General features: G+C 38.9%; 2 long non-coding RNA genes across 4 annotated transcripts in view; both read right to left on the minus strand.

Moving 5' to 3' along the window:
* Window positions 1-3,520: 3,520 nt before the first annotated feature.
* On the minus strand, window positions 3,521-8,945 carry LOC148715206 (uncharacterized). 2 transcript variants are annotated; one of them, XR_016413217.1, is made up of 4 exons: window positions 5,726-8,945; window positions 5,425-5,569; window positions 4,179-4,405; window positions 3,521-4,009 (listed from the first exon to the last, which is right to left on the minus strand). It is a non-coding gene; the product is annotated as an uncharacterized LOC148715206 (long non-coding RNA). The 2 variants fall into 2 exon arrangements; XR_016413216.1 differs by lacking the exon at window positions 5,425-5,569 and having other exon boundaries at window positions 3,530-4,009.
* A 690-nt stretch (window positions 8,946-9,635) lies between these two features.
* The window catches only part of LOC149768611 (uncharacterized), a 31,558-nt gene continuing 20,750 nt past the window's right edge, over window positions 9,636-20,443 (minus strand). The window contains exons 2-3 of one of the 2 annotated variants that reach the window (XR_016413221.1): window positions 10,060-10,381; window positions 9,636-10,023 (exon numbers count right to left, since the gene is read on the minus strand). This is a non-coding gene — a long non-coding RNA (uncharacterized LOC149768611). Of the gene's footprint in view, window positions 10,382-20,443 lie in introns of both variants that reach the window. The other variant, XR_016413220.1, reaches the window with a different exon arrangement.

A 20,443-nucleotide genomic window follows, 5' to 3' on the forward strand; every position in this document is an offset into this window, starting at 1 on the left:
CAAGGTGTGTGGAGACATTGATATGTCACACAGGTGAAGTGTAAGAGTACATTTCACTGAACGTGACCAATTCCGAAATACTCTACTGTTGAGAGATGTTCCGAGTGGATATAGGTATAAGTATCTCTCAGACCTGAGGTCACCACAGTGATTAGCAAGCAACTCACTGTACTTTGGTACCGGACTAACAAAATTTCTAATTCTGGGACGGAAGGTTACTGGGTGTAGTCAAGTACTTGCGAAATCGGTGCGTGAGTCAAGATAGAATTGGCCCCTCCTAGAAACAGAAGATAATGCTTTGTGTTCAATTTAGCAAAACCTTGGCCAGGGTATTCCTTGTGAAGAGTCACAGGATTTCTAAAGTTGAATCACATCATGGATGCACTGATTACAAGAATGACAGAACTCTAAGGTCATCCTGGCTTTAGGAGTCAAAGGGATGAATTATACAATAACCATAGTCTAGGATTCCAGAATATTTGCTTCGCATATATTCGGCCTATTCGGACATCGGGTACCATTGCTAGATGGTCACATTGATTAGTGCAGGAAGTCGTTCCTGTACTACCGGCTTAAGTTCGAACCTAAGAGGTCACACGCATAGAAGTTTCCTGATTGATCAAGATAGCTGATGGATGGTTGAGAATCATTCGGGGGTAATTTGGTCAATTCAATTGGCAAATTATCTTATAAAATAATTAAAGTAATTATTGGAAAATTAATTAGTAATTAGATTACTAATAAACTCAATTTGATTGAGTAATTGGACTGGGGATGAGCCAAATTGAATTGGATTCAACTCTGGGCTCAATCAGGGTTTTTGACTTGATTGGATTAGGTCTGAATCAAGAGGACTTAGGTTGATCAAATTAAATTAGATTAAATTTGTGCTTAATTAGGGATTGACCTAATTGGATTAGGTTCAACCCAAGGTAATTTGACCATCCTAATTGTTAGGATTTAATTAAATTAAATGGGTTTGATCTGAAACTGTTCGGATCTTGAAATCCACATGTCACATATCCATGCATGGCACCATGAATTGATTTTTAATATGATTAAAAATTAATTTAATTTATTTAATGGCGCCATGGGACATGTGGCACACATCAGGGACCTCTTTCATCATCAGATGGGGTGAAATGGAGAGATAAATTCATGAAAAGAATTGGATAAGATCAAATTCTCTCTCTTCATGGCGCTATGACACATGTATGCATTTCTCTCTCCCATTTGCATTTGAGTTTGAATTTTGAATTCAAACTTCTCCCACCTCCACATGACCCTCTAACCATCAGAATGTGGGCATGGAAATTCGAAATTGAAAGACGAAAGTGGCGACATGATGAATGGTTTAGATGTGATCAATCATCATCATATGTTGGCGCATGAAACAAGCATTTGAATTTTGAATTCAAAACCCCACAAAATCCTCCCAAAATATTGGAAGGTTGGTGTGTGAAGAGGAGTGAGGGGCGACATTAAAAGGACCTCCATCAGCTGGTGGCCGAAATCAAGAGAAAAAGAAAAAAAAGAAGAAAGGAAAAAGAAAAGAAAGGAACCCTAGTTCATGCATGGAAAAATTCTGCATTCCATCTAGCCGTCTTCTTCCTTCTCTAAATCTATCACGCCATTAGAGTTAGGGGTCCCTGATAAGAGCCTTTAGATAAGATCTAAGTCCTCTTCAATCTCTATAAACCATTTCCCCAAACTCTTCCAAGAAGGCAGATCAAAGGTTGATAGTGTCAGGAAGATCAAATTTCAGCCCCAAGAAATTCTGCGCAAGCTAGCACTTCCGCAGGATTGGATCTCTCCAGAAACTTCGCGTGGATTACTCGTAGAGGCCAGACGATTATGTGGCAGCAAAGCTCGAACATTTGATCCATTGTATTCTAATTTTGCAAAGGTATAAATCTCATACCAGTACATTAGATAAGATCTAATCCCCGAGAGTTAAACCACTTCAGGGGCTCTTCACAGAGTAATCTTCAGAACCTATTCAATGGGTATTCGAAGATTAGTTGGATCATAGATTAGTTAAGTTTAGAACTTAATAATCTCATTCAGATATGATATTAATCATGTAAATGTTTTAGCATAATCGTTTAAACGATTCCGGCATATTGATCATGAGTTCTTGTAGTGATGTTTTGAAATCTGATTTCTTATGCATGCTAGAATTAAAATGTTTAATTCAATGTTTTCCGCTGCGATTTTTAAATTAAAAGAACTACGTATGGCTTAATCCCCCTTGTGAAGGGGTACGTAGGCAACCCGAACAAGTGCAGCCACTGAAAAATTTAAAAATTTCAGCATGCAATCATTGCTAGAACTGATCTATACTTTCACTTTTATTAAGATATAATGATAAGTTGTTAATCGATGTACATATTAGTTTTTCAAACCTGTGTAAACATGTTTAGCATTATAATTGATCTGATAAAATTATGCAGGATTATTTATTGAGCTGTATAGCTCATACCCATTCATTTGTATTTTTCTTTCAAATCACCGTCAGTGATAGCGGTCGGAGATACTTTTCCTTTTGTATCAGGGCTTCTTTCCTTTGGGGTAAACATACCTTTTGTGTCCATAAACTATTTAGAAGCTCTGTATTTTCTACCAACCAGTAAGATACCCTGCAAATCTTTTATAAATGAAAATTTGACTAGTTTGACTACCTTGTTACCCATGAATGAGCAGCACGGCGTTGTCCTTGGTTATCGTTGGCCAACAAGCAAAGCATAGCGCAGTGAAGTTATAATGTACAGCCACACAGGCGGGCGTGAGCACACATGTGGATGCGGTTGTGGACGAGGCCGAGCTCGATGAGAGGTCGTATCATGTATTCGGCGAGGTCGGCTTGGCGGGTGGTGAAGTCGGCCTAGCTTCCCCGATCTCGAGGTTTGCTTGGTAGGGCACTCCGAGTTCGAGGGTCGGAGCACGTTGTTGGATGGGGCGCCCAAACTTGGTCAGGACACGTCATCGAATATAAAGGGCGTCCCGAGCTCGGCCGGGGCGCGTCGGCGAATATAAGGGCGCCCCGAGCTCGGTCGGGGCACATCGTCAAATATAAGGGCGCCCCGAGCTCGACCGAGGCGCGTCAGCGAATATAAGGGCGCCCCGAGCTCGGTCGGGGCACGTCGTCAAATATAAGGGCGCCCCGAGCTCAGCCAGGGCGCATTATAAGGGCGCCCCGAGCTCGGTCGGGTCGCGTCGTTGCATAATCCTGTGGTCGAAGGAGCTCTTTGGCTCGCAGCTGATACAACAGGGTGTTCTGAGCTCAGGCCCAGGATGTCATTATAAGCGTCAGAGGAGGTTCCTGCAGGTCGTAATAATGGAGAAATCCGGCTGAGATCAACTGAGCCTTCGGCGGAGTCCGAGATCGAACTGATTCTGAGCAGAACTGTAGTCCTGTCTGGTCGGTGTTGTGGTCTGCCCGGCCGAGATGGAACGATCTTCTGCCCTGAGCAGGACGATCCACCCCCCCCCCCCCCCCCCCCCCCTCCATATAGATGCTCCAACTTGTTCACTTTTAATTCTAAATATCAAATCAGTTTAAATTTGCTTTTAAAATCTATAAGATAAAATTTTATTTTTCTAGAACATGAAAGGAAGTAACAAGCATGAGTCTCAAATCTTATGAACAGTATAATTTACCATACAGCTCGATAAAATCTAGCGATCCCTAACCACTTGACCCAAACAAATTAGCCGTCAATATAAACATGATACAACCATAACTTTAACCATCCAGCTTCATCCCATCCATTTGGGATGAAAATTACCTCTGTCATTCTCACCTATGTCAAATTTTCAAAAGTTTCATCCAACTCTTCTAAATCTCTCCTTTCTTTTTCTTAACCCTTCGACAGAAACCCAACCCCTGTTCATCATTGCAGCATCCTCTAGTTTTTGTGTCACCTGTTTGTACCATGCAGTATGCATCAAAGCTTTTCTTGAGCCCTTTAACTTCTGACAGTGATAAAATACAAACGCCAGCCAACTACTGTGAGCAGAAACCGTCAATTTAGCATGCCAGCCAACTAATGTTATAACGTTATAACATAAATAATAAATTAACTTTATAACATAAGTGAAAATATTGTGCAATATATAGTACTTAAAGCTAACCAATGATCAAAAACATATATAGATGCAATACGCTTTCTACTCACAATTTCAGGAGCTAAGTCAATCTCATGATTTCCTGCAACCCAAATCCATGGCTGATACGCAGCGCTTCTCTCAATAAACCTGCCCCATGTGTTCCACCTGACATTGTCATGATAAGTGTAGTTATCCGCATAAGAAAGGTCTCCAACAAATAGAACTGCCTCTGCCTTGGGATTTGATTCATAATGAGAAAGTGTGCTATTTGAGTCAAAACTCTGCCCAAGATCCCCTGTACATGATATGAAAAGATGAAAATCATGTGATAACATGCAAATATTCAGTAGAAATAGCATAGGTACATTGACAGTTTAAGGCACATACACCCACAAGCCTTATGATCTTGGAACGCATATAGATAAGACAATTGTGCATATATGTTCACGGAATATACATTTTCATGCTGAAGGAAAAAAAAAAAGAGCAAAAGCTAAATGTTTTCTGAGAAGGGTATATATTGTCAAACATCAGTATGCTAATTTCAATAAAAATTTAAAGAAAAAATTCCCATACATAATAGAAAGCCGAAGAGGGAGAAAAGGATTCTGAAAAAAGTTTTCTTAAAAAAAATAATGAGATTCAAACTCTACTTACAAAGATCATGTTGCCAAAGACCTCAACATGTCATGTCAAATCTGACATTGTCACTTTAACTTTACCTTTTCTTATAATTCCTATCATGATAGATTCAATCTTAGTTATATAAAGGAAACGGAATCAAGGGTCTTTCTTGATTGACAGGAATGTCTGTAGAAATCGTTGGAGAGAAACAATCTCATGTCAATAGAATACCTTCAACTCATTTTACTTCAGGTAAATTGTGCCTGGTTCACCACCATTTGCTCAAAAAGAAAAAAAAAATGGAAGCTTCAAGGAAAAATAAGAAAATCATATTCACTTCAAAACCATCATTTTCTGAAGATGATAGTATTTTTTTCCTAATGGAACACCAATACAGTTATCTTATAGGATTCAGTAGGCAGCAAAAGAAACCTTATAATCAATAAGTTTAAATTAATTGTGTATACCACAATAAGTAACACCATATAAGCACTTTCTCAGATTTATAGTCAACAAGGTAGCATTTATAAACGTACGTCATGAGAACTGCATCTATATAAAAAGTCACTTGAAACATGGTCCATGTTTTCACTCTCCGAAATGCAGGCATGCATGGTCATCTATAGCATTAAAAACGTTTAATTTTATGGAAACATATTTTTGTGGTATCCATGATTAAAGTAAACTTACAGATTAGAAGGTTTCTTTTGCTGCCTACAGAATCCAATAAGATAACTATATTGGCGTCATAAGAAGATTGTCTAATTATTTTGAGAGAGAGAGAGAGAGAGAGTGAGGACAACTAGAAATACCGGCCCTCAGCTCAGATTGCAGGCTGCAATAGTAAGAAAAGAAAACAGAATTACACAAGCGTGGTAACATCTAGTAAGATCTTTTTTTGATGGAAAAGTAGGCTAAGTAAATAGCCACCCGACTATTATTGAAGATGAAAAAGTATTTACAAAAGGAGTGAGATCAAGTGATCAATTACATTAGCAGAGAATTGATGAACCAAAATTGGGAGCATCTCCAGCATCAAGAACCTCAAATGTGTAAAGCCCCAGGAGCAATCTCATCATTCTACAGCTCTTCATTCTCCTTAGCCATGAGCCGGTCGAAAGAGTTTGCTGAAGAAGACCCAGTGACTAGAGTTTTCAGCCATCCAAGTAAGAGAGTTGGGGATGACACCATCAGTTTTCCAGTAGCAGAGAGAAATTCATGCCAGAGCCTGTGCTGTGCCAGAGTCTGTGCCAAAGCCCGTGCCAGAGCCCGTGCCACCTGTCATCTTCAATTGCTAGAGATACCAAAAAGGTGCAGGTAGAATTCAGAGGTCGACCAGATGATTGTGAACATGCCTCACCCAAGTCCACAGCAAAATCTGCAAGAGTGCTGTGTCTACAGATTAGTGACCAATCATTGAATGTATGCAGTGCTTCGGTGGCAATTGAGGCAATGGGTCTGTGCTTGCTAAGGAAAAGTCTGGAGTTCCTTTCTCTCCAACAAGACCAAGCCACGGCTACGAGCACCATTAGTATAATGTGCCGGCTGTTCTTAGCAAAGTTCTGCTGGACCCATTCAGTGCAGAGATAGTCGAAAGAGGATTGTACATGAAGAACCCCCAACTCTGAGCAGATTGCTTTCCAGATGGTGCTGAACATTGGGCATGTGGAGAACATATGCGCTGAACATCCAGTAAGACCTTACATCATATTTTGTGACACCCCAAACTACTCATATTTAACTTCGACAACTCTGCAATTTATCATCCAAGGATGCATGCAAATGCACGGCGATCACATTTCTCAGCAATAAAAACAAAAAATAAAAAGAAATAAATGAGAGGAAAGGAAAAGAAGGGAAAAAAATGAGCAAACTTGTGGCATCCCAAATTAGAGTCCATTACAGCATGTCAGGATCCTATGAAGTGCTTTCCAGTTTAGAACATTTGGAAGCTGGCTTCCTTGTGGAACATCGCAGCATGTCCTGGGGTTTCAAATTGAGATGATTAGCAAGACTATTTCTTAGGTGATTAAAACTGATTCAGGGCTCAGCTCAGGGACGTAAAGTGGTTTGAAACAGTTTTAACATACTGAAGCTTGTCGCATCCTTGAAGTTGGCTGGTCCAATGCAACCTATCAGAAGAATTGAATGACTGATCAGGTGCTAGAAGATGAAGACACTTTGAACTGAATTTGTTGCGAAAGCCATACACTACCAAATCTAAATCGCGAATAAGTGGTGATATCTTGGCACAATGCCTCCTAGAGTTTCTCATCTCAAGCTAACCTTAGAAATTTAAAATGCCAGGTAAGAAATGGAAATATTTCTATTTACCTGCAAGGATGCGATAGATGAATAGAGTGCAGTTAGATGACAAAATACAGAATGTGTGCTTTAAGCCTTCAAAAACATGTACTGTTACTGAGATCTAATAAAAGAATTCCCAATTAGACCAGCAAGCTCTTCAAACAATTGAAATATGAATATGACTAAAGAAAAAAGAAGGAAAAGAGCTGGAAAATAAGGACTTACATAAACTGTTGTCCTCATATAATATTGCGGTCAGGCCGTTAGTATATGAATAATGCAAAATATTACTGACAGATAAAGGATGAGAGTGGACCTAAACAATGGAAGTAGCAGTGGCTTTGTCGTACCATCTCATAGCATTTCCAGATCGATATGCATGTGGGGGATGTGAACAGTCATTGGCCAATCAGCTCCTTACTCTAAAGGCAATGCTAATCTGGCATCTATTAAGTTTAGCAAAATCTTGACTGCTACTTTTGCAACCTTGATGTTATCCCAAACTTGCACAAGTACATACATAATGATTACATTTTTTTAATGTCATTAACAAACCAAATCTCATCCATCCTCGAAAAATAACCTGAATCCAATCAAATTCCCAAATGAGCCTCCTTTATAGCAACACACCAAGAGACATCAATCAGTTGCTAATGCAAAGATTGACCACAAATCAGGCTGTGATTGTTTGTACAAGCCATACACTCAAAAATACATGTGCATGTATCAGTATGCTGTAGCTTGACGCAATGCCCTCATAAAGCTGGTGGTGGCATGACCTTAGAAATGTAAACAAGTACAACGTAGGGGAAAAAATTGATTAGGTGCAGGATTGCCATCAGACTATATGATAAGATTGCTAGATCACAAAACAAAATACATACTTGTGGGTTAACAGGATATAACATGGGACTTCATATACCTAGAGGTAGCACGATATCTCATACAAGGATCAAATTGTCCTTAGGTGCCAAAGACTATCTTTAGAACTTCAATCAATGTGTTACTAGCACAAACAATAGGAACTGGATTTCACAATCTGAGATTAGATTGCAAAGAGGTTACTGAGCTCTTTAAGCAATAGAATATCTAATCAATTGTGAAAAACAATGATTATAATAAAAAAGAACAAAGGGAGGGCAGATAATATTGGCCGGCATAAGCTGTTGTCCTAGTATATTACTAGAATTTGAAATCATTGATACGCAAAGCAAATGTAAAGTGTAATTGAGGGATGTGTACAAAAGCTAGAAAGCAGATCATATACCTAAGACATAGAAGTAGCAGCCGTGTCTGAGCTTTCTTCTTGCGGCATTTGTATGGTCTTGTGGTCAATACATATGCAAGGTACATGGCAATGTTTTGCCAATCTGGTCCTCCCTCCTTTTGGTACCGTTCCTTCAACAGCCGACATCCCGAGAAATGCAATTCTTTAAGTGAGGCAGCCAAGAGATTCTCTGGCAATGACATGACCTCAGGACAGTCGCATATGGTCAACTTCTTGAGCAAGGAAAGGGTTACCAAATTATTAGGCAGATGCTGGAGATTGTCACAATTAGAAAACTGTAGCTCTTGGAGAGAGGTTAGTTGCCGAAGCCACATCTCCTGCTCTTCACTTAAGCAAACAAGATGACTGCAACTGAAATCTTCAGAATCTGGAGCGCAGGTAGGCTTCCCAGGAGAATCCCAAGATTGTTGACTAGGAGGCTGTCATCCATATGTAGTTCATTGAGAGACAGCAAACCCTGGTTCTGACGCAGTTGCTCTGGGTTTAACGACTCGCATAACTTTGGACATCCTGCAATCTCTAACTGCTTCAGATCAGTGAGGGACTATAATTCCCCTTGGAAACTCAGCTCTGGGCAGTTTGAAAGGCATAAGTCTGTAAGGGCAACTAGGTTAGACAAAGACAGATATGTCATGTGTGGGTAATGAGATCTTTAACACGGTGAGCATTCTTGTTAAAATGAAGCCGGATCTAGTCACTGGTCCATCCTTTATCTCAAAATAAAGATGCAGTGCATCAAGGTGCTTCTTTTTCCTTAGTTTTGCATTCATGGCCTCTTCCTTGCTATCAATATTCTCAAGATTCTGAATTAATAGCTGCCCTCGAAGTTCTTTTAGGTCCTTTAATTCTTCTATCTTGTGACCCTTCTTCTTTCCAACATGGAATTCCTTTAATTCTTGAAGGCAAAGAAGTTTCCCAATCCCAGATATTAGAGAAACTGTCTTAGATTCTGCACATAAATGGTGCAAGTTGGTCAATTTGTTCATGCCCTCAGGTAACTCATTAAAATCGCACAGCTGCAAGTTCAGCACCTGTAGATGGTAAAGCTTACAAAATAGCTTCGGCAACCAACAGATTTTAGTGTTAGAGATATCCAGGTACCGTAGATGTGACAAGTGACCAATAGCTTTTGGCAGTTTGCTGATTTCTATGTTACTGTAAGATAAATCCAACACTCGCAGGCTTTTTGAGTATTTTAAAATGCTCTTAAGAACCTTATAAAATTCACCTGTTTCATAATTGCCAAAGAACAAAATGGTTCTCAAATTTTCAACCATTAGGGAAAAGCCTCTCATGCATAAAAATATGCCTTGCAAGCGTAGTTTTGCCGACACCCCCCATGCCTACTATGGGAAGGACAACAAAGCTCTGAGTACTACTAGTCCCCTCCTCTCATCTGTAAAGAGATAAAATATTAGGTATCCATAGAGTATCAGCATATCAGGATTAGCAATGATCCAAAGTTCAATTATGCATATCAAATTAAATGGTTGTATTCTAAATCAGTTTGTCCATGCAACCATATATGAAGCAATATGATATAGTCATATGAACCAGATTGCATGTTCAAGCTGTCAACCCATGAGAATGTTCTGTGGGGACTATGTTAGCAACCATGTTCTGCTGGAATCCCTTGAGAAGGTTTTCAGAAACTTTGAACTTGGCATACTTCAGCAAATTTGTAACTTCATAACCTTGTCAGTCGGCATCATTTTGGCATAAATTTGAACTTTAAGTTGCAAGACATGAGGTTAGAATGAGAACCTTTAAGTTAGGTCCACATATATACCAAATGAGCTTATCAAGTAGTAAAGAAAACAATTAACAAAAAACTAAGTTTTCATTCACTAGGGATGTACACAAAGGGTAGCCCTAAGCTCCTGCTTTCCTGCATTGTCATGGACGAACAAATAGGAGGTAACATGGGTTATTGGCTGATGATATAATGTTGGTAAAAGAGCATAAAATTGGGAAAAAAAAACAGCTTTTGATGATCAAAGAGAGTCATAGCTAACACATAGTACATGGAATAGAAGCATATTAAATAAATGCCTAAGTACATAATAGACAGAAATAACTAAATTTGAATATATTATATGAAATATTAAAGTGGTTGATAGGTAGACTCAATAAATATACATAAGAAATGCAGATGAAGTGAAGATGTACTTGGTTGTTATGCAGGATCTCAATGCCTTTGCAAGTGAAGAGAAAATGATGAGATGATAGTAAGTCTGACATTTCTATTATAGTTGAGAATGTTAGACAATTGGTAAGGCCCATGATTCAATTATGAGCCTACAAGATAAGAAATGTTGAACTGAATGTGTTACAAAAATTAAAAACGATAGCTCACATATGCCTAAAAACTTAAAATAGATAGCCAATGAATGAATTTGTTGAAGTCAGTGAAGGATTTTAAACCAATAGATTATGTAATGATGGAGCACCAAGTGAGATGGTAAGGTCCAGGTCTGTGAAAATTTTCATAGGTTCTCATAAAGAAAGGAGCCTGGATTTGTCAACATGTCAAAGGGGAAAACATAGAAAACGAGATGAAACTTGATTGTCAGGAAAGATTCTAGAAGGCTTTCCTTATGGAAGATGGGAATCTAATTAGGTCTGAATGGTGAAGAAGATTTTATGATGTCTACACCAAACAGCTTACATAAGAATTGTTGCCAAAAGCCTTCTTTTCCCTATTAAAGATATGAGAAATCTCAGCAAAAAATCCTAAATATGACTCTAAGTTCCCCGTGCTATTTCTGTACAACTATAAATCACAAGCGTGATATGTGAAATTATCAAATGAAAAGGAAAAACGTCTTACAGGAGTTAAAAATCCTACTTTTTTGGACTGCCAATCCTTGGGCTTCATAAATGCAAGCAATGCAGAGATGCCAATACCTATACCTATGTTGACAAACTCTTCATCCAAGGTAGGTAAAGAAAGCTGATCATGTGAAAACTAGCTCAACATACAGAGATTCATACATGATAGATCATCAAACATTATCATGTAATTACATGGGAATAGTACCTGCTGTTAGAGAAAAGTATCAAGGATAAGGTTGCTACAAATGGAAAAACTTCACCTAATGTATATGACTTGAAATTTTGAGAAAACTGAGTTGGGATAACACAGACATTGAAAGAGTCCTGAAATCAAATTTTTGTGATGATCACACATTCACACACACACAAAAAAAAAAAGCAAAATCAATGAGCACAACTGCACATGTGCCTGATAATAAATTTGTGACAAAAAATTGTTTTCTTACCCTAAAACAATGAAATTCCTAACTGCTAATCCCAAACAAGGAAATAATGTTGCTACATATTTGCTGTTTGTATTATGGATGCTTCATGCTTCTGTATTTTCATGATTTCACTCCTTCAAACTATTAAAAAGCAAAACAACAACAGAATCTGTCAAAGTGAGGTTGCTTATATATTACATCTATTCATATTTATATTATGTCAGGATTCTTTTCTAAATGTATTGCACCCATCAATACCTGAACTATTAGACTGAGCAGAAGTTTTGGTGTCAGCATAGCTGGATCCACATTCACAAAGTTTCAGTTTTAGCATCACTAAGATTTTTAAGAAGCCCAACCAACAAAAAGTCCCCAGATAAAACATTCAAAATTCAGAAGCATATTTGTAAATTTAACACCACTGCCGGTAATAGATGATAAGTTTTAATAAAACATAAAATATAAACTGGCTGCCAGATACTTCCACATAGTTCAAGAGACAACAAAGGGAACATCTATTATAAGATCAATGTCCTCCAAAAGAGAACATCAAATGACTTCTGTACCTTCAATTTCGTGAGTTGCTATGACGACAGTTCTCTGCTATAGCATCCATGGACTGTTAAATCTTCAAGAAGTTGGAGACTACCCAATTTGATGTATCATAAAATTCAAAATCGTCCCAGAATCCACAGGCAAAACAATGTCAAGATCTACTATATCATGCTTTGTAGGGAAGAGGAGCCATGAATTAAGACGACAAACATTGACATACCTAGAATGGAGAAAAAGAAACTTGGACATGGAATTCTGAACTTGTCCTCATAAAGCATGAGATGACTGGCCAATGAATCTAACATTGGTGTCTGCATCGTCTGCCAAGGGGACAAATGCTGGGTTGGAGCCAGATCCACAAATACCTCCAACAAGAGGCTCACTGCCAATGACTCGATCCATTGGCAAGAAGGAGAGGATCTGGTGGAGCAAAGAATCTGGCAAAATACTATCTTATCACACACATTCACACACTTCTGTGGCTTGCAGAGAGGTTATATCTCTCAGCACTCCTTATCATCTTTCACTCATTGCGTGCGTATAACTCTGCCTAATGATCCAAGATATCCAATTTCATCCAATTAGGCTTCGCAAGGAATGCCGCACCCAGCCAAAAAAATAAAAATAAAAAAAATAAAAAAATTGCAAATAAGTTCATGGGAAAAAGAACAAAAAGTCAGCCAAGCCATGGGTCAGAACAACACAATATTACAATTGCCTAATTCCTAAGTGTCTGATGCTCTGATGATTGGGGACAAAGGCTTCTTTAACTCGACCATAAGAACCTCTTAATCACCCTCACCAATATTTCGTTAAAAAAGAATCACGTATGTAGAAACTTTGAGATCTTTGTTACCGATTTTCATTACAAGAGATCTATTAATTCAGAGCGTAGGGATCCCGAAATGGGCCGGAAGCTCTGAATCTGAAATAGGATGAGAAAATAAAAGATCAAGGTAGCTGATATTGGACAGTCAGCCGCAGAGGGCATGATTTGGAACCTCGATTTATAGACAGATTTTGGAGATTGGAGGTATTTTTTTTGTGTTGGGGTTTATGCATAGAAGAGGATTAGGATGGAGAGTAATATCGAGGAGAATTAGGGTTCATAAGGATCACCTGCTCCAAATGAGAAGCGAAGGAGGAGCCCATGGAGACGGCCCTGGCTTTGGAGAGAGGCTGCTCGCCATGGATTTGAAAGGCTTCCCTGATTAGCCTCGCATAAGTCGTCAACGAATTGGGTAGGCCTATTAACGAGCCCAGCCGAGCCCGAGCCTCGGTACCGAGCTCTATATTGGGCTCGAGCTCGAGCCTGCTTGGCAAAGCAAAGGCTCGGACTTAAGCTCGTAAAGCTCGTTTCAATTACGAGCTCAAGCTCGAGCCCGGGCTCGATACAAAGTCGGGCCCCGGCTTGGGCTCGGGCTCGATATAAGCTCGGGCTCGGGCTCGATATAAGCTCGGGCTCGGGCTCGGTACGAGCTTAGCACTAAAACTTACTAGTATCCAAATTACATACTACCAACTCAGCACTAAAACTTGCAATGCATTATTTTCTGGAATTCAATTATCAGGAATCCCATTAAAAAAAAGACTCAATTGCCATAGTATTTGTTTGAGCCATACCTAACCCTGTTTAATTTTGGTGCAAATTTTTAGTTAGCTAGCAGCCAGAAGGAAAAATTATAACAGGCAACACTCCGGTCAAAAGGAATATATGCCTGCACCAACAAAGTGCCCATTTTGCAACACATCCATGAAACAACCAATCACCTCTTGCTCAAATGCTCCTTCTCCCACGTAGGTTCGGCTCCTTTCAAAAGATGTATACATATCCAGAGGGCCTTCTATAACATAATTTTATGGATAATATGTCATTATCCTGCAAGCTTCCAGCTTATACCTAATCTGTGTGGAATTTAAGTAGCATGGAAAGTGAAACCCCACATTTCTCATCCAAACATGGACCATGGCATATAGATATATATTAGAAAAATTCAACTATCTAATCCAAAAGAAAAACAAATGATTAGATACTAGATATTTATTCATCATCGCATATGCTCTATACTTATTCTCCTAAGCAACCAAGGCCAAAAAGTACCTTAGGAATAGGTGGGGAAAAAAAGTTATACGCATAAAAAAGGAAAACAACCATAAGATTATAAGTAGAAACCTTGTTTAAGTTTAAGCCAGTCTCTTCTTCTCTGAACTGCCATTCACCATCCAGTGGCAGATTGGCTACTGTGACATCCAACTTGTTTCTTTTTGTATTCTTCTCTTAATTTGGTTGTTGCCATATAGGTATTCAGCATATATCGTCGTCAGCAACATAGCACCAGCTTTATCTGATTCATAGCCAGTTGTTCTCATCTCACCTACGCTGCACAAAAATTCAACTGCCCGAACTCCATCCTCTCCATCTCTTCGTTCATTCCTCTTGTTTGTTTTTCCCTCCCTATTCCCATAGAGAGCCAAATTCCTATCACAGCCCGGCTTGTCCTTTTCAACGAGTCTTCTTCACCACATTAAGAGAACCCCGTTGCACTTAAACTCTGCATCAAACTTCTGCTATTTATATGGATGCTCCTCTACTGCCACAGCTAAAAAAACCACATAAAACCACAAAATGACAATCAATCTAAAACAATACCCCAAATCATATTGATTCAAATCCTCTAAATAAAACAATGTAGGAAACAAGATTACAATAGTCATAGAATGATTACTATGAATTGAAATCCCAGAGAAATTGTAAAGGTATTATGATGACATTTATGTATCTTAGGGATTATAATCATATGAAACAGAGGTTAGTACTTCATATCTTTAGAAACCAGACTATTTATTTTTTTGGAAAAAACAAAAAATTAGGCTGTTTAAATACTAGCTAAAGAGTCAGAGAGTTTTAACATAAGACTTGAAAAGTTGAGATCAAATTCACAAAGGTCCACTGGATGTACTACTTTCGGACTAAAGAATCCTCAATATTAAATTTCATTACATAAGAAGTATGTAGGTAGGTCAAACAGATAGAAACTATCGAAACTGTTAAAGACAACTCATTTTTTCCATGCTATAACTCGGACAACCTATGCAAGTCCCATTTTTGTTGCAATATTATTGACGGTTTCAAACAAAAGAACTACACAATCAGGATAACATCAACCTGATTATTACAAAAAAGAACATTGATTATCCAAATTAAAACATGATCACCGGTGAGAAGAGAAAAATACAATACAAATTTCACCATCCAAAACAGAAGCTCTAGTTATCTGATAATGTAAGCAAGCAAGTGAGACGATATAATTATCAAAAAGAAAATGAAAATCTTCAGTAAAACTCGAATAAAACCAAAATCCAATAATCATTATTAATCAGAGAGGAAGAGAGGTGAGGGACAGAGCCTCAAATTATTATTAATCAGAGGGAGTCTATGTTTTCTGAGAAACAGAGGGTGGAGAAGAAAATGACATTTATTTCTACCCACAGCCCACAGGCAACCGGCTAACCCCTCAACCACAACAGCAGCAGCAAGCCAGCAACAACAAATACCTACAGGGAACTTGGCCCTCAACAGATTAAAAAAATAAATCCCAACCCATACTATTTGCTGAGTGGAGAAGCTCTCATTAACGGAGCATTTCATACCCCACATCAAAGCCATTCAGTTTTCTCCGCTGCAAGCCCCATCAAGATTCAAACCCCACATCAAAGCCCCATCAAACTCGAATAAAAATGGGGAAATGGTGCTTCAACAACCACAGTCCCAAAACTCCAGATCGACTGAAATCCCCAAACTTTATGAGAAATGAATCGAAACAAAAACCCATCCAAATCCATCCAATACAAAACCCAAGCTAGGAAAAACAAAACCATCGCCAACAGAGATCACGAGAGCAAAGCAAGCCAGAACCGATTAGAAATCTGCGGCCACATAGAGAGTCCGGATCGAAAAAAGAAAACCAAGAGACGGGGTCAGATCAAGAACCGATCGACGATGGTACCTTAAGGAAATGAGGTTTGAGGAGGAAAGAGGAATAGTCGTGCTACCTGGAGGAAATGAGGTCTGAGGACAATGAGAAAGAAGAGAAGCACCGCGCCGCCCATCGAGCTCCCCGCCAACGAGCTCTTCCGGCTCTTCTTCAACTGCCGGAAAATCGTCGCCCCCGCCGGAAAGGGAGGGGAGAGCGAAAGCTAGGGCAGATGGAGAAGGAGGTGGGGACTGGAGAAGAAGGAGCTAGGGCAGCGCCGCAGCAAGTCGGGGGAGGACTGAGGAGGATGGTTGGAGAGGAGGGGTAGGAAAGGAGGGCGTTGGCCCAACCGTCGGATGCAGGGTTTGGGACTGATCTCAGCCGTCCGATTCTGAACTCATTTGGTCACGAGCTTTGTTCAGAAAGCTGCTCAGGCTCGAACTCAGGCTCGGACTCGAATTTAAATGGGCCTCATTTTAGGCTTGGGCTCAGGCTCATTTGACAAATGAGCCGAGTTCGAGCCGAGCTTTTACCGAGCCGAGCCCGAGCAGCTCCGCTCGTTAAAAGGCCTAATTGGACAGTTTCACGCGGAATCGATGATATCTTTATTATAAAAAAAAATGTTGAAGAGAGGGCTAACCAGAACGTGGAAGGGCTGGAACGAATAGGTAAATGCGTCATATTCGGTGTGCCAAAAAAATTTTGTATCGTATCATGTCACGGGTGGCAGAGGTTCCTAATTCCGTTGTGTAGGAGGCCCACAACAAAAGAACGCTTAATGTGGTGATATTGGCGGCCAAATCAGTGCCGGAGGTGGTGGAGGGATGGTAAAGGAGCAAGCAAAGGTGGACCGATGAGGAATCGGCTAGTTCCCATAACTGGTTTTCTGCACTCTGCTATGAGATTCATATTTTGGCCTATGTGGCACAGTATAGAAAGCCCCTTACAAAGAGGCAATAACATTTGGGGTCGTTGAGTTGATAGTCTAATATTTAAATATGAATTCCACTATGCTTATTGGTATTTTAAAATGCAAGGGATGTTTGGCTAGGAGACCTAACTTTCAAGATAGAAATCTAACAGAAACTCTATGAGTAAGAGTGTTTTCTTCAAGAGTTGAGACGAATTGTACAGCTTATAATTCAGTTTAAAAAAATTTTATTTTTTGACCTCCTAGAATGTGTCTGCACTAGAGTTGAATGATTCATCTAGTTCACCAGAAAAAAAAAAAAGGGAGAAAAAGAAAAAACCCGTGAGTAAATTGGAATGTGTCTTTCTTTTTCATGAGCTTAATGATTTTTGTTGGGTTTCAATCCTTTAATTTTTCTTTTTTTTTAAAAAAAAAGACAAGGAAAAAAGTAGTAGTTGCTGCCATGTGTATGCCAATTTTGTGTTGTTTGAAGGATTTTCCCAGGTAATGACAAGATCTTGGCAAAAAGGAGCTATAGATGATATTAATTCTTCTGCTCTCAATCCCTTCTTCAAGAAGAAAATCACCTACTGCCTCATTTCTTCTCCAACCTAGACCTTCCCAGTCCCATCAGATCCCTCAAACAAATCCTAGACAGGGAAAAGGAAGGAACTTAAACCATGTGAGGAAGTTTGCCTTCAGGTCTAGATTTTAATTTTTTTTAAAAAATAATCTATTTATTTTATTTAGAACTAATAGGAATGAGGAAAGAAGAGCAAATCCTATTTTCAAATATAGGATACGCGCTCCAGGATCGCGTATCTTTTATTTAAATCCTCAATAAGATCTCGCCCTTAAAAATGGCCAAGAACGAGCTAAAGGGCAAAGGCGAAACTATCTCTCTCATCCATGGATGATCGGAATTCAAAAAGACATCGTTTTTCGGTTGCCCATGCTGACCAAGCGAGAATTTCTCTTCTGCAATCTTTGTTATGTTATATGACATCAAAAAAAAAACCAAGAACTTCTGGTCGCCTCTCTAAGCCATCATGGAAGCGATCTGAGGCCATTGGCGTCGATAGAATTAGCCGGCTTTCGGATGAAATCCTTACCGCATCCTCTCCAATTCAGTAATCCCCCTTCACAAACATTGGTGCCATGCATCGGTTTCATCATCTCATCGACAATGTAATCTGCCACCATGACAATTCCAGTTTGCAGGGATTCCACTTATGGACCGGTCCCTTTGCATGCAATATCAACCAGTGGATCCGCTATGCGTTGGAACACAATGTTCAAGGTGTCACACTCCAAATTGGTTGAGAAAATCTTCTGCTTTGGCTCATTGCACAAACTCCTGTCAGGTTGTGTCCTGCCCTCCGCGTTTCGTATTTGATTGCATGTACATTTGATGAATTCATCATTGATGGAAATAAACTCGAAATCATAAATATAGTTTCTGGTTTGGCGAGAAGATGCATGTGTCTACGCCAAGTCTTTGGTACTTCACCTGATATGGCCAAGGTTCCTCAGGATCTTTATAAAGAAAGGACTCTTGCATTATCTAATTTTCATTCTCAGATATGCCTTCTTTTTTATAAAGATGGTAGTCTTTAGAAATTGTGTCATCTTGAACGTCCTGGCATCACTTTTCTCCATCTTACTTCATGCAAGGTATTGGCTGATTTCTTTTCATAAGCATTTTCGATTGTCGAACAAAGGGTAACAGGTGCAGATTTTCTTCACCTGCTACAAAATGGATTTTAAGCAAACTGAGACATTTGATGGCAAGAAGGTTTTCGTGTCATCATTATAAATCTGAATTTAGGAACATTGAAGCAAGTGCACAACAGATGGAGCTGATAAATTCTTATTTAAAAGAATACACAGGGACAAGAGGAGAGTTCTGTAGATTCTATTGTTTCTGGGGTAAAGAAACTGTTTGATTGATTTGAAGTTTTGTACATTTGAAAGTTATCTGATCAATTTCAATGCGAACTTCTTTTGTTTTGGAACACCTAATGTAGTTTACGAAGGACATTTCATTTGGATTTTTGATGTTTTGTTGTCAAACAAAATGATCGCAATGTTTTACAGTATGGTATCTGTTTTATTTGTTTAAGATTTTTAGAAAGAGAACAATGCATGGCAGAAGCTTTACGCTGTTATACTGTAAATTGAAGATGGGACTCATGGTGAGCTTAGAGTACCAACAGCAGAGAGAAGAAGCCAATTTGTTGTCATTAGTATGGTTATAATCCAGATAAAGTGATACTGGTTTTGCATTAACTATTCAGTTACCACTATCATTTTACTCAAATTATGCTAAGCCCATAGTAAAAGAGTTGGAGGTTAGTTTTACCATATACATTATGGCTATTATTCCATGAATGAAGTCCCACACTATTTTCATGTTGGCAGCTGATTTACGCATTTTTAATTCATTTTGGAATTTTAGGTGGCTACATGCTTCTTATATTTAGAGGTTTTGTAACTCTGTTGTTGATTTTAGCTGGTACACGTTTTAGTGCATGTCCTAATGTAACTCAACTTTTTTTTTTCTCTAAGTAAATATTTTGCTCCATTCCATGCTGCCAAGTCGGCTAAATGCTTTTATGTGGTGGTTTGCTACCATCTTTGCTCCTTTTTTTTTTCTAGAAAAAAGGCATCCAATTTCATGTTAAATGAATTTTGGCACAGCAGGGAAAGAAATCAATGTGTATTTGCTTTCTTCGACTTCAGCAAATAATTTTGCTCAAACTTAAATCACAGTACCTCTTTGCTATAGATAATCTTAAACAGTATTTTGGCAGTTTTTTGGTCGGCGTTACTTCAACAGAATTGGAGGTATCATGCTGGGACCTCCTAAACCCTTGTAGGCAAGCCTACTTGAAGTCATGCGTTTGAGAGTAGTTTGGCTCATCTATTCATGTAAAAACAATGTCCAGGGACCCTCCTACGTGCTACAACGAGATACGCCGTACCAACCCGAATTGAACGGTATAAAATATACCGTACTTTATCAATTTGGCACTAGTATCCGGTACAGATGGCGTACCGATATAGCGGAAATATGTTTGTAGTAGAAAATGTGGCCATCATCCTTTCATGGTCAGCTCATTTGTTGGATGATGAAAGCTGCACAAATATAATAACACTTAATTTTTTGAAAAAAAATAATGCACTTATTTGATCTTCATAATTGAAGGATATAGATCTATTGTCCAAAGTTTAACAATTATAGGAGGAAAAAGTATCAAGTAACCAACTTTGGATTCTTATAATAGTACATTTAAGCATTTACCAAATCTCTCGATAAAACTAGCAGTTTTTTTGCATAAGATTTAAAAGGTGATTCAGCGTAGATGATGCCAATATACATTTCACCAAGCATCTTGCAACTCTAGACTATGAT

Source organism: Phoenix dactylifera, chromosome 1, assembly GCF_051530095.1.
Source record: "Phoenix dactylifera cultivar Ajwa chromosome 1, Ajwa_hap1_PhDact_Kaust_v1.1, whole genome shotgun sequence".
NCBI classification, from domain to species: Eukaryota; Viridiplantae; Streptophyta; class Magnoliopsida; order Arecales; family Arecaceae; genus Phoenix; species Phoenix dactylifera.